We start from the raw sequence: 15,353 nt of genomic DNA, 5'->3' as shown, positions 1-15,353 counted from the left end.
CTGCAAAATTGGTATCATCTTTTTTGTCCCACCTCATAATGTATCTCAGTTGCCCTCCTCATTCTGAGGGATGTCACTCATTTGGTCCCAAAGTTATCTGTCTTTCACAACAAAAAGGGGGAGACACCTTATAATGCTTATGAATGTGAATATGATGTAATTGGAATATGCCTTATGCAAAAGGTCTGTTGTAAGGTATCATTACAAAGGTTATAACCTACTGAATATATTCATCCTATTTGTATGAATGTTTCAGTCTTGTATCTGAAACTAAAATATTAAGTATAACTCTGAGGTCCTATTGTAATTATGCAAAGGTTAATGGTAGTTTAGAATCTTGATGGCTCCCATTGACTACAGTTGGTTGTAAATGGTTTATTAACCTGCATGCCTTCCTGTGTACCTGTGGGCCAGCCCATGGATAATGAAGAATGAGATCTTACAGTGGCACGTGATCGTGTCACATGATACTGGAATCCATCTTAAATCTGGTACTTTTCCATTTAGAAGGAGGGGTGGGGACCCAGAGAGACAAAAGATTCCCGCCTTGTGCCAAAGCTATAAAAGGGGGTGGAACAGGACAAAGAGCTGCCAGTCATGAGAAAGCCCCTGTTTTTCATCTAAGATGTCTGCTGAAACTAACAAGGACTGTACCAGGGGAAAGGATTGGGACCAGACTAGGAAGGAATCTAGTCTGTGAAAGAAGCTTACTGGAACATCTCTGAGGGTGAAATGTTATCTGTAATCAGTTTCTTAATATATTAGGCTTAGACTTGTGTGTTTTTGCTAACCCCTGCATAAAATATGGTCTGTGAACACACCCTATCAATGTAGAAGCTGGTTGAAGTAAGAACTAATTATTTGCAGATTTTTACTGATGATATCTCATACAGTTTCTATTAAGCTATTCAGAAGACTACACTACAAGAAATAGTTTGGTGTTTTGTATAAATGTTTAGTATAAGCATTTAGGTCAATTTATATGCAGATTTATGTATCTCCTTCAGGTCCCAGGCAAATTATTATCATGGGCCAAGATAATACGAGTTTGGGTACTATGAGGCATCTGGTCTTCAACATCCTTATTTGTAAAATAGATACAATCTTAGCTCCTACAAAAAGGTGTTATGAATTTTGAGATCTTTGGATTACATGCATTTATAGAAGTGTAAAGTGCTATTATTTTATTAATTGAATCTTATCTCTAGAAGGCAGCAGACAGCAGAAAAAACAGCAATAGTCCTAATGAGATGGCTATGCATCTTATAATATCTTGCATAACTGAAAATGGTGGTTATACACTAATATTGAAAAGAATAATAAAAAAAATTAAATCAAATACTACAGAAATCATAAGTACAGAAATAAGAGTTGCAAATAGAGTACTTAAATCACGTTCACTGTTTTGAATGTGGAATCTATACCTGTGGATGGTTCCTGATAATTTTTTAATGGTAATTATTGGAGAGACTAATTCTGCAAATGACTTGCTACTTTTCTGTCATAATACAAAAGAAGGCTTAAGTAGGATAATTAGTAATTGTTCTAGTGTTTCTGTTAATGATTTCAATTTAAGGTTTCATAAATGATACGATCTTTACCACTACCTTCCACTGTGATTGTGCTCTTACCCTTCGGAAGCAATATGAAAAGAAACCAGATAGATGAATCTTAACATGAAAATTTACTAGAAGGCTTTTGCTAATTTAATGCTTCTGGGCTAGATTCACAAAGGGATTTAGACATTTTGACGCAGACATTTGACAACACCTAACTTTTAGGTGCCTAAAAAAATCACAGGAACAATACTACAGTTCACAAAGCCTGTGTGAGTTGCCTAGGATCCTGACACAATGAATGGGGAGAGATAGGTGCCTGAGAATGCGATCAACAAAAGCCAGCACCCTAGGTAAGAAGCCACCTAAGCTAACCAAAGGGTGATGCTGAAAACAGGGGTATGACCTAATCTCTCCTCTGCTCATGGAGATAGGTGCCTCCTTGCAGCCTGGAGTTAAGTGCCTGTCTCTCCTAATGATTCATGTCTGGGAACCCCTCTCCAGGAGGCAGGTGGCTCATTCTTGTGAGAATGAGCTAGGCAGGGATGGAACTACCCACAAAACAGCCAGAGGAGGAGGAGGAGAAGGTAGTAGCAGTGCCACCCACTTTGTAAGTTTTAGTTCTGTGGTTAGAGCACTCATCTGGGATATGGGTGACTGAGGATCTAGTCTCCCCTGCTCTACTGACTCTTCAGTTATTTATTCAAAATGGAACAGCTTTAAGAGGAGAGACTGAGGGAGCCCCACATCAGAATATCCCATAGCTCAGTGATTAGGGCACTCTCTTGAGGGATGATGGGAGACCCATGTTTAAATCCTTTCTCTTCCTCTGGCAGAGGGAGGAATTGAACTCAGGTCTCCCACAGCCCATGTGACTGCTTTAACCACTGAAAGCCTGAGCTAAAAGTTGTAAGGTGGGCACCCCACCTTCTCTTCCTCCCTCCCTGATTTTTTGAATGGGACCCAATCTGGTACACAGCCTTGAAGTACACTTAGGGGTTTCTTTAACTCTCTACTCTTCAGGCAATTTTTGTGTATGTCTGTATTGTTACACACATACTTGCTGACAGGTATTTTGAAATAAATTACCAAAATAATTGAAACTGGCATGATTATATAGTGTTATTTTGACAAATAAAATTTGCAGGATTTTAAAAAGTGTGCAGAATTTTTAATTTTTTTTGTTTGCAAAATTCCCCTTATACAGAAGAACAGCATATACCTGAGGTGTACATATAAAAAGAGCAACTGATATGTAGATCCTTTCATAAGTTGCTCTATGGGGACAATATTTGACAAAAGATATCTCAGCCTGAAGGCACAGTATTAATTTTATAATAAACAGATCAAACAGATTTCCAATTTAGTTTGCATTAAAAGAAATGATTGAGCTGAACTTGTTGTTCATATTATTGATCTTCCTTTCAAAAACTGCTGTGCCAGAGTTACATCAAATCAAAACTGCAGGAGTAAAAAGCATAAATCAACCTGTCAGTGGTGTTATCTATGTTAAACTTCTCAAAAGAAGAATCTGATCAAAGCACTTAACTGTGAGGACTGAGATGAAGCAGTCTGATGTACTTTGCAGCCTCAGATATCCTTGCACAATGGAGTTTCTCTTCAGACTTTAAAAGAGCCTGAAACTGTGATTATTTATTTAAAATTGCTCTTCTGCACAGATGATGCAGGAGACAACGCCCTGTGATGTGTGGAAGCATAGTAGTCAATTTTGTGTTAGGCCAGAGTTTTGTATTAGATAGGCTAACCTTATTGGTAATAACGCAAGATTTGTAGAAGCGGGGCTTGTGCTAGGCGCTGGGAAAATTGTCTGAGATGTTTTTTGACCTTGCTTTGATTAAAATTGAATATAGACTGTAGCAGAATTGATTGAGAAAAATAAGATAGTAGGTAGGAATATGTATAAACAAACTGCAGCTGTGATCATTATTGTTTGTCGCAAAAAGGTATAAAGGCTTGCCTCAATTGTTTATCTTTGGAGTCCTACCTGGAGTAAGGGAGATCCCTGCTCATGTGTGTAGTTCCCCTCATTGCAATTGCTTGAGAATAAACTGTCTCTGATCTGTTACAACCACGCTGAGAACGAAGACTCTGTTTTCTTCGACAGTAATAAAGGGTTGTTTTCTTTAACTTGTGTTCTCAACATCAGTCTCCACTTGTGTGCAAAGCCTATACAGTATCTACCTGTGCATCTGATAATCATATATATTCCTCTTAATCTATCCTGCATATATAAAATCGTGTTTTCTCTTAATATTTTTGTTGCTCTTCTCTAAATTCCCTCCAATTGGTCTACTCTTTTCTATTATTTAAATGCCAAGAGCTGAACTCTGTATTCAAGGTGGAGTCTTGCCAGCACCCTAGAACTATTGTCTTTGGGTGGGCTGAGAGGAAGAGAACCCTAATTATTTGCCGGTTTAACCCCCTTTTGATAAACAATCTTTGTTATAAAGTCACTCAGTTCTAATGGCAAGTGGCATTCTGCTCACTTGGGAGGTAGGAAAGAATGATGTGGGTTTTTTGTTGTTTTTTTTTAAGCTGGTAGATGGAAATAAAATCTGCCAAACTGAATCAGATGGTCCATCTAGTCTCACATGCTGCAATGGCTAATAACTGATACTTTAGGAGAGAGTGATGCATGTTGTCAGTTATGAAATATTATAAAATCACTTTCCTAGCTTGTCTCTGACCATGTCACCCCCTCTTTCTATCCTCCTACTGGCTTCTCCCTTCTCTATTACATCAAACATAAGCTGCTTGTCTTCACTTTAGTGGTTTTTCAAACTGCGGGTCATGACACAGTACATCCAGTGCAGAATGTAAAGCACTGGATCATGGTGGCTCTGGTCAGCACCACTGATTGGGCCGTTAAAAGTCCCGTTGGTGGTGTTGCCTGGCTAAGGCAGGCTAGTTCCTCCCTGTTCTGACACCACGCTGCACCCTGGAAGTGACCAGCAGCAGGCCCAGCTTCTAGGTGGGGCATGGGGCTCTGCGTGCTGCCCCCACCTCGAGCACTCACCACGTTGAGTGCTTAATTAGGCCAAGTGAGCCCAATCAGACAATTAAATTGTGTGGAGGGAGCTACTTTGGAGAAGCTCACTTCTGAGGGAAGAAGAGAGGCCTTTACAAAGCCCAGAAGCTCCCAGCAGATAGGGGCTTTAGGGAAGTCTGCTGTAGTCACTTCCTGAAGGAAGGGAGGTATGTTTGGAGGTTACAGAAGTAAGTAGCCCACAGCTACTTCTTGAGGAGGGAGCTGGGAGCTGGCAAACACAGAGGGTGTGGGGAGAAGCCAGCCACACAGGAAAGCTCAGGGAAAGTAGCTGGAAGGTCTAGGAGGGGAGTAGACCTTCTCTGCTGATTAGAGGTCTGAGCTGGAACCTGGAGTAGGTGTGCCTGGGTTCCCCTATTGGCCATGGAGGAAATAACACCAGCAGGGCAGTGAACTGAAAGACTGCTTGTGTCACTGCAGGAGTGGCTCAGTTATGGTAGCAGGCATGAGGGCTGCCTGCCACTGTGGGTGAAAAGAGACTTTGAAAGAATACCCCAGAAGGGTAAACCGTATGGTGACCAGGCTGGAGGGACAGTAGCAGCAACTCCTGGAGTGAGAGAGGGGCTGCAGACAGAGAGCAGTGGAGAAATGGGGTGCAACCACAGGAAGGGGTGTCAGCTGTGCAGAGCTAATCCCACAGTGGCCAGGAGGAGGTACCATCTAGTGGTGCGTAGAGTGCCCTGTGACGCTAAGATTAGTTGTAATCAGTGATGAGCTGCCAAAATCTGAAGAGCTGGTTCCTTCGCTCCGGGTCTTCAGCGGCACGTCCTTCCCTTGCTCCGGGTCTTCGGCGTCACTGAAGGACCTGCTGCCGAATTGCCGCCGAATACCCGGAGCAAGGGAAGGACCCGCCGCAGAAGTGCCGCCAAAGACCCGGAGCACCGCCAGGTGAGTAAAAATTAAAAAGGGATTCAAAGCCAGGGGAGCCTCCCCAGCCAGGAGTTCAGGCGGGCCGGACAGGACGGTCCTGCGGGCCGGATGTGGCCCGTGGGCCAGAGTTTGCCCACTCCTTTAACAACCGGTTCTAAACCAGCTTCAAAATTTAACAACTGGTTCGCGCGAACCGGTGCGAACCGGCTCCAGCTCACCACTGGTTGTAATCTAATGTAATTATGTCTTTTATCCATTATTTTACTGGAAGGTAGGTTGTAACATCATAATATAATCTCAGGTAACGAATTCTGATGTTGGCAGTGAGGCGTATGTGTAACCCACACACCTCCTGGGCTTGGTGTTCTGTCCCATCTAGTGGCACCACGGCCACTTAGATAAAATTAGTCTGCTCTATGGCCTTAGCTAAGAGCCAGTTGGCTTTTAGCTCATACGGTAGATGGTCATGCACCAAGCTCCAGAGATCCCTGGGGTCTGTTGGCATTACATAAGCAGTAGGAGCAGACAAACTCAACAACATCGTATCTTGTCTGCAGGCAAGTATCTCTAATGGTGTCGGGGAATACAGAAAATATTTGTCGAAATGGAATATTCTTCAAAGCTTTAATTGTGACAGTAGTAAGTAGGTCTTTAAGTTAGTCAGACTTCTCCCTACTTTCTGGGGAGCACACTGAGACCACCTAATAGCATCTCTCCTCCTTCCTGTTGCATTCTCTCAAATCTCTTCCCTCCGCCCCCCCCCCCAGCACCACTATGGAGCTCAATCAAAAAATGTAGAACCACCCCCTTCCTACAACCCTGAACTTTGAGTTTGTCAAAGTATACACATCCAGATGTGCTTATTTTTACAGTAGACCTATATAAAAACCCCAGATCTGAGCCATTGCAGACATTGAGGTGTTTGAAATCTGGATCTGAATGTTGCAGTATGGGCTTACCTTTTACTTTTTAGGCATATAAGAAATCTCCAGTTTAAATTTGCCATAATGTGGCTCTGCTTTCTTCCCCCCCACCCTTGTTTTTTTGTTTTAATATGAAACTTAAATGTTTGAAACTAAACATTCTATATAGGTCATGTATGACGTTCTTCCTTTCAAGGATAATCGTACTCCTTGTGTTAGTTATTTGGGGGAAATGTGTGTCAGCCTCTTCCCTGCTGCTTTGCAGACACACCCAGTGAGGCTCTTCCCAGACCTCATATCTTAAAAAAATTCTCTTATAGTGCAAAGTAATAGTTGTTACATCCAAGTAAACACAGGAAGTGTGTGTGTGTGTGTTTGGAGGGGGGGGGGGCAGTGGCTGTTATACAGGAGAGCATAGACTGTGGAGTTACACAACGGAAGACCGACTTGCTTAGCTGAAGTATGCTCTTCAGGACACCCAAACTAATCCACTAAACTGTCTTGTCCAATCTAACGTTTTTTAAAATCCATTCCTATAAGCACATATTAATTGACCATGTTTTCAACAGTGTCATAAGGTTCCTTTGGTCAGTATATTTAATTTAGCAAAATGCTGAGATCAAGGAATTTCCCAGTGAACAGCCAACAATTTCTGTCTGAAATATGGTAACTTTATAGGAAAATGAGGTAATTTTAATTTGCACTTTATTTATAGCAGACTAATAAATTCAGTCACTCCAGGAAGAAATCCAATTTTAAAAAAACTACTTAAGTGGTGTATTGATTTCAAATAACCCTTTGTCTAGATCTTGGAAGCCAATTAGGCTACAGGGCACCTGACCAAGGGCATACTCAATATCTAAGAAATGTGCCTTAATCAAACAGCTGGCTTCTGTCTGACCAGCCTACAAAGTATGGGACCTATCCTGATCCCATTGGAGTAAATTGAGAATCTCTCCCCTTGATTTCAGTGACAGTAGGTTTCAGCTCTATGAATTACTTCTATTCATGATACTCAGATTTCTTCTGCAGGTAGTTCACTTTTTTTTAACCTCTGTGTAGAATACTGAGGGAGTTAGAAAGGCAAACTATTTTCCGTTATTAATGGTATTCCAGTGTGCCTCCACAGATTTAATTTGGGTTACTCCTGCTTTACATTGATATCAGAATTGGTGCTTCTATTGTTATTTCTGAGACAATAACATAACTTGGTACCTTTTAGTATAATATAATCCTTATTCTAATCTGGATATATTGTACTACCTTACTTCCACATCATTTAAACAAACTATCTGTCTCATTTTACTGTCACAGTAAAAGGGAATAGCTTTTGGAATTCAACCACTCAACCAGATCTCTTTGGAATTTTATTGTTAAATGGCACATCTACACTATTGTGGCTAAGAAGGTTAGCTCTAAGCTCCTTTACTACTAAATTGACAATGGGCCAGCTTCTTTAATTAGCATAGCTCCAATGCCTTCATTGATATACATGGCTGACTTAACCTGGCTGACAGTCTGACCCCACTACCTTCGTTAGGGGTTCGCCATTCAGTGCCCAATGGTGACAGTACAAACTCTTCACCCTTTTACTTTTCAGAGGCAAATGCCTCCTTTGTGGAGTGGGAGGTGTGACATGCACCCCATATTCTTCACAGTGATATTATTATGATATGGTTATAGCATAATTATGCATTTTATTCAAGATAAGTCATGTGAGGGGTCACTGGGAAGTTATGATTTACTGAATATTATCCTATTTATATGCATGTATCATTTTTCATCTGAAGTTATGAATATTGACTGTATAGCTGTATTTCAAATGTAGTTACACCTGGGTAATGCCTACTAGGCAAGATGCTTTCAGTCAGATGGTTGGGAAGGGCCTATTCAGTGCAATGAACCATTAGAAAGAACAATAGGCCTTAGGAGAAGCTTATCTCCCACCTGGTGAGCCTTCCTGAGAACGCTCCAAACAGCCTATAAGTAATGGCTGCTATGACTCTAAACATCTTGGGATGTCAGTATTTTTCCACAAGGTGGTTTGGGAGCCAAGGATTCCCGCCATATGCAAAAGCTATATTACGCCTGGGGGTATTCTGTACTAGTGTGTGCATGCATAATTAATAAGTCATGCATATTTTAATATTTTTTGTGCAGAAAAAAGCTGATCCACCTTTTGCCCACCAGAGGGCACTGTGGTGACAGAATCTGGCCAGTGGCTGAAGAGAGCCTGCCTTCTTCACAGTGCCTGTCAGGCCAGGTCAGGAGACAGACTGTTGGGGAGTCAGATGGGCTCATAAGGGCTAGTGGGGGAGGACAGACTGGGGCAGGGGCTGAATGGGAGTGGAGGCACAGGGCCACGGGGGAGGGAGGTGCAGGGCCACATTATGGTGTGGGAGGGGATACAGGAACACATAGGGATAGGGGAGTGGCTGGGTGGGGCACAGACACATGGGGAGGGGATACAGGGCCACGGGGAGGGGTTCAGGGCCAGATGGGGAGAGTGGGGGTGGAGGGACACCTATGGACAGGGGGTGCAAGAACACATGGGGGTGCAGGAACACATGGGGACAGGGGCAGATGTGCCTGACTGAATGGGAGAGGCAAGGGGTCAGCCAGGGTCTGCATGGGGGAAGCTCCCTAACAGTCCCCCCTCACTCCCCCACAAAAAACCCTGTTCCATACTTTTCACACCCATACTCAAAACAGCCCTCAAGTTCACAACACGGCGCCTTCCCAGCAATCTACTTCCCTTTCCCTCAGCTCCTCTGTTACCCCAGACTCCCCCAAGCCTTTGCACTGCTTCTGAGGCGTGCAGGAAATACAGTTCTGTATTGTAGTTTAAATGAATTATTACTCAGAGTTCTATATTAATATGCCTAGTAAGGAATCTATTTGTCAAACATTTCCTGAATCTTTTTTTGTTGTTTGTATTGATTTGACCAGGGGAGGATGGTACTGCTCTGGGTTCCCAGGCTGGGAAGCTGGTGGTTGGAGAGCCTGCGTGTAACTGCAGCTGGGTGTGTCCCTACCTGTATGAATGCTGGTGAAAGTGCAGGCTGGAGGGCTTTGCAGATTGTCACATCAGTGAGGCTGGTGGGTCAGGGGGCTCAGTGGTGTCCCAGTTCCCCTGGGGAACCACTCACAGGAGGAATTAATTAATTATCCAAGACAAATTAAAGTGCTGCCATACATTACCAGAGATAAATGCATTGGAATATTTGGGACTAATATTCTGGATATGTTTAAACCTGTATAAAGTTATATTACAAGCCCCTGGAAAACATTCAGTCTAACGTGATAGACTTGAATAACCACCATTTTAGTTAGTGTCGCATTCCTTTTTTTTTTTTTCTTTCCCCTCTTGTATTGTAAACTCCTCAGGAGAGCGGCTGTGCCTTCTTTTATATTAGGAAAGCACCTGGCACAGGTGGGTGCTACCAACTATAATTAAATAATATTGGAATGATCAGTATATCCAGATTATAAAACAGCAATCTTCCCAAATCGTGCGCATTTGCACACGCATATGAGGGTCGTTCAGTTAGTGTCTGGCTTGACCTATTTAATGATATGCCAAGGCCCAATAGATTTAAAAGAATCAATAGTTTGATCTGTGATGTTTCCTTGTCAGAAACCATTTTTCATCAGTACAGAACTTATGAGGACATGTGGTTGAAGTGAGTCAGTTACCTAAGATTTGGAAAATGGAGAAGAATGAAGAAGAATGAAAACTGAGTGGTAATCAAGTACCTCAGTAAGAAAGGCTTGCCCCAAAGGAAATCCATGAGGACATGGTAGCAATACTGGGGGATGATGGCCCTCTATATGCCAGAGTGTGTGGCTGCTGAATTAAGCGAGGGAGAATCAGCTCAAGTGCGAAGGTGAGGATGCCTCAGAGGCTACCATACCAGCAAAAGTTGATCCAGTTCACAAGACGGTGATGGATGACAGAAGTCTCACAGTCAGTGAGTCAGTCTCACAGCTGAGATAGTGGGCATCAGCATTAGGTCAGTGCATGCCATCCTAGATGAAGACTTGGGCATGAGAAAGGTGTTAGTAAGATGGGTGCCCAGAGTGTTGACTGCTGATCAAAAATGTGTGACTTGACCTCTCCTGAGAACTTTTGGAACTTTTTGCTTTTGCAGGAGAGTGCATCACCCCAGACATCCCAGGTTGCAGTGACCACAGCTACTGAATGTGGCTCAACTGCTTCCCCATGCAGCCTATTCACCAGATTTGGCTCCCTGACACTCCTATGTGTCTCAAGATGAAGGAAGATCTTTGTGAGAAGAGTTGAAGGGTTTCTGGACATGCTGGACTCCTACAAGCCAGGCATAGCCAAGCTGCAGCTGTGCTGGATCAAATGCATTGATGTCAAGGGGGATTATACTAAAAAATGAACAATTGAACATGGACTGCTTTGGTCTTTTTCTCTGTCAGGCTAGACACTTTGTGAATGCCCCTTGTACAAGCAAATCTTTCAGTTTACAATGATGGTTAGTTCTGCTAGGCCTTATAGTGCCCTGAGAATGAAATCAGGTTATAACTAACTAATCAGCATGACCGCAGCCAGTTATATCCTTCATTTGGATCTCAGTAGCATTCAAAAAGGTGTGAAATAATTGTATAACTTTTGAGAACATTATAAAAAATTAGATTGACAGCCATTCTTGATCTTTACATATATCTACCTTCTCCCCCACCCCCCACTGGAGATGCAAGTTGGCTGGGGAGTTGGTTACTGATCCTTACATGAAAAGTATTATGTAAATACACTAGTATTAACTAATATGGTTGTCAACCTATTCCATACGGGGATTCCCCTTCCCTTTAGTAGTATGGAAGGGCTCACCTGGTTGAGAAGCCCTAATCTAATAAAATATGAAATAATACTGTCAAATGTGATAAATATCTCAAACTTTCATTGTTACATGAGCATTAATGCATCGAATAATATTTTCTACCCTCATATTTAAAAGGTAAAAGCTGTAAATCCTATGTTTTTGCTTTTTTTTTTTAAAGGGGGGTGATAATGTGTAAATAAGCTCCTATCATGTAAGATTCACTTAATCAGAGATGCTGAGCTTTAATTTATCAGGCCGCTTTTGTTTAGGTGCCTAAGTATGATTTTAGCATAGAGTGGCTTGCATTTGGAAGTGCTGGCCTCAAGTTTTAATGTTATCTGAATCACTTCCACAAAATAAACTACATGATACTTATCTGCCTTGAAAAAATGAATTAATGCTGCCAAAATTTTAACCCATGGTTCTAGGGAGCGTGAGCATTTCACAAACATAAACCAAATACTTGCGTCACGAAGGACCCAGTTATATTCCGCTATCTAAACATTTTGGATCTACAAAAAAGCTTGGAAACTTCCCAACAAAGTCTCTAATCTTGTGAGATTTCTACCCCTGCTTGGCTCCTGTCATGCCAGAATTGTTCAAATAATAGCTTTCTATTTCTTGATGTTTCTGCTTTTCAGTATTGATGCAGGAAATAAAAGGGTGAATGAGCACAGGCACAAAAACTAATGTAGTGTGTGACAGAATGTTAGGACTCTTTAAACCTCAAAATTCAATTGGAGGTTTGAGTGATGGTTTGAGTTGGTTCTTAGTTAAGCTAAACTCGTTTGTCAATCCCTACAAGTCTCCATTTTGTGTTATATTGATTTGATGTTGGAGGGAAAGAAATGACATCACATCTGTGCTGTTTTTAGTTTGGTACTGTAGTATTTTTTCATACAGAAAGAACAAACAGATTCTTTCAGAATGATCTTCACTTCAGAATAAGTGAACAATAAAACTAGTCTCCATGAGAGAGCATGCAGTGTGTGTCCCTCTTACAACCTGCACCAAACTGAACATACAATAGTTGCTAATCTATCTGACTAGACAGAGCCCCAGAGTTTTAAAGATGTGATTTTTTTAAAAAAATTTTTAAAAAGTGTATTGAACTTTTTCTTTGGAATACAGAAACTTCCCCACCTAGATGAGCTAAAAGTATATTATTAGGATTACCTGAACAATTCTGAACTCAAAGGGTAATAAAATCTTGATTGTACCTGTGGAATAAACTCTGCCACCTTTGGGTTTTTTGTGTAATAGGCCTACCATTACCATGTTGTAATGTTTCAGCTGCAATGTGCATTCCTTGGTTTGTTATATCATTTCTTTATGTGACCAACCAGAGACTTGAGCGGTTGGGCTAAATCCTTGGGGTCTGGCAGATCGGCACAAAACATAAACTAGGCTGTCTGTGTGCAAATGTGGCATAGAACTCACCTATTGTAATTCCAAATTCCTGGGCTGCTGTGTACAGAGCTGCTCCTTCAGTGTGAGTTAAAACAGCTCTTAGTCTGCTCCAATATAAGACATGCTAATAACACCAAAAGGCCAAAGCCACACCATTAAGGGGCCCTGTCTATGCTGCTATGCCAGCAGCAGGGAAGAAGAGTAGCATAGGGGCTTCTATACCATCAGCATCCACCTTGCACTGGGGTGATCTTCCCATGGCTCTAGGATGTCACCACAGTTTAGTGCAAATTATACCCCTGGGGGAATTCTTTGCCACTGTGGATGCACAGAATTCATGTGTCCTGTACATTTATTTTTTTCCTACAGAAAATATATTGTCCAAAAAGTGCTGCAGTTCTGTCTTTTACACACCAGAGGCCACTGTGGTGCCAGAACAGTCAGCACCATGAATGAAGCTGGCAATTCTGGCACCACAGCAGCCTCTGGTGGGAATTGCAGCATTTCTGAGCAGAATGTATTTTCTGTGGCTGGGAAAACAAATTCTGTGCTTGTGCCGAGTTGCAGAATTCCCCCAGGCATAGAAGTTCATGACAGCACTCAGCCAGCAGAGCTAGGTTAGGACAGAATGGGGCACATGGGACTGCTGGGGAGAAGGGTGGCACCAGACTGGGGTTAAGAATGGCTAGTGGGGGGACAGACTGGGGCGTGGGGTCAGGAGCTAGTGGGATAACAGCAGTGAGTCAGGGGCTGAATGGGAGTGGAGGTGCAAGGCCACATGGGGTGGGGCTGGAACATGGTGGGGGGAGGCTGCAGAGACTCATGGGGAGGGAGGTGCAGGGAAAGGAGCAGATGTGTCTGACTGTATGGGAAAGTTTGAGGTCTGCATGGGGGAGGCTCCCTAACCATCCCATCCTCCCCCTCACCCCCAAAAACTTGTTCCATACTTCTCCCACCCACACCCAACAACCCTCCAGGTTCACTCCAAACTCCTTTCCTCTCCCTTAGCTCCTCTATTACCCCTGACTCCCCCAAGCCTTTGCCCTGCTTCTGACAGGTGCAGGAAATACAGTTCTGTATTGTCATTTAAATGAATTACTTTAATTGGACCAGAGTGTAATCTCTGTAAGATTACAGAGTATATTGCATAATCATTCATCAAAATTCTTTTGTGAAATTTGTTTCAATTGCTTAGGATGCGAGCCTATGTTCTAACGCCTTTGGGTGGACTGCACTGCCTTGCTACCTTGAGATGCTGTGCCAGGGCACTCTTACCACCACTCTGCTCACTGATGTTGCATGAAGAAGCTTGTCAGCTCAGCTATGAGCAATTAAACACTTTCTGTTGGGGGATTATGAGCACCTAGGTGGTAATCATTGGGCTAACGATGTAATTGGGCAGAAGTAAGTGGAAGGAGCAGGAAGCAAGGGAGCTCAGAGAGTGAGCCTTGGCTGAGGACTGAACGCTGCAGGGAAGTCTCTTTCTTGCTGTAAACCCGAATTATATTGTAATACTTTGTCAAGGAAGAATAAACACACACTTAGTGAAAGGGTAACAAACTGGTATGTGTTTGTGACCATGTGACCACACAAACTGGCTGGGCAGTGCCAGTGACAGAGGTACCCTGTGACAGAGGCAGAGGTTAGATGCCGAGCAATCAAAATATCAACTCATCACTCATAGCCGGGTTAGCCCGGTTAATACCATATTGAACTACTATAAAAACCTACTATGCTGTGGGGCTAGATTTTTAGAAGTCAATGGGAATTTTGCCATTGACTTTAATGAAGCCAGCATTTCACCTTTATATTTTGTATGCTTTGACCATAGGTATGTTATCAACATTTTAGGATCACTGCATTTCTCACATCAGTTATCTATTGCAAGATTTCATCTGTGTGATTCTGTCTTAAATGGCCTGATCTTGGCTTGCCCTATTGAACGTGATTTACATTCTTTCCATAATCTCATGAATCCCATTTTAAGACATTCAACACAGGTAAAGAGGATAAGAGGCCCAGATTGCCAGCAAAGCTGTCATAGGATGCTATAATTCACTTTGATTTGGAAATCTCTTACAGTGAGCAACAACTAGGCAAAAGACATTGTATTATTTCTTTAGCAGAGATTCTAATTTTCCATTCCATTTCATTGCCTACTGGCAATTGTCTAGTTCGAGCCTGAACATCCCAGCTTTGAGCATAGAAACCAGCTATTACAAGGCCTTTTGCATCCTGTTTTTCTCAGTCAATTAAAGAAACCCTCATGTATTCAAACTTTCCTTAAGCAGAATATTAAGATTCAAAAAAGTCAGTTCTTTCGACTGCCATACCCAACGTACAAGAAAGCAATAAGTCAGGTGACCACATAGGGTCATGTCTTACCACTAATTTTTGACATAAAAGATCAATTTGCTGAACTGGGACTTCAGTGGTTGGTACGCCATCATGAGGTACAAAGTATAGGGGACAAGATAAGGGGGAGGGATAGCTCAGTGGTTTGAGCATTGGCCTGCTAAACCCAGGGTTGTGAGTTCAATCCTTGAGGGGGCCATTTGGGATCTGGGTCAAAAATTGGGGATTGGTCCTTCTTTGAGCAGGGGGTTGGACTAGATGACCTCCTGAGGTCCCTTCCAACCCTGATATTCTATGATTCTAAGATGGTGTTACCAAGATC

The sequence above is a fragment of the Eretmochelys imbricata genome, chromosome 11 (genome assembly GCF_965152235.1).
Source record: "Eretmochelys imbricata isolate rEreImb1 chromosome 11, rEreImb1.hap1, whole genome shotgun sequence".
In the NCBI taxonomy this organism is placed as follows: Eukaryota; Metazoa; Chordata; order Testudines; family Cheloniidae; genus Eretmochelys; species Eretmochelys imbricata.
Note: the sequence above shows the minus strand (reverse complement) of the source record.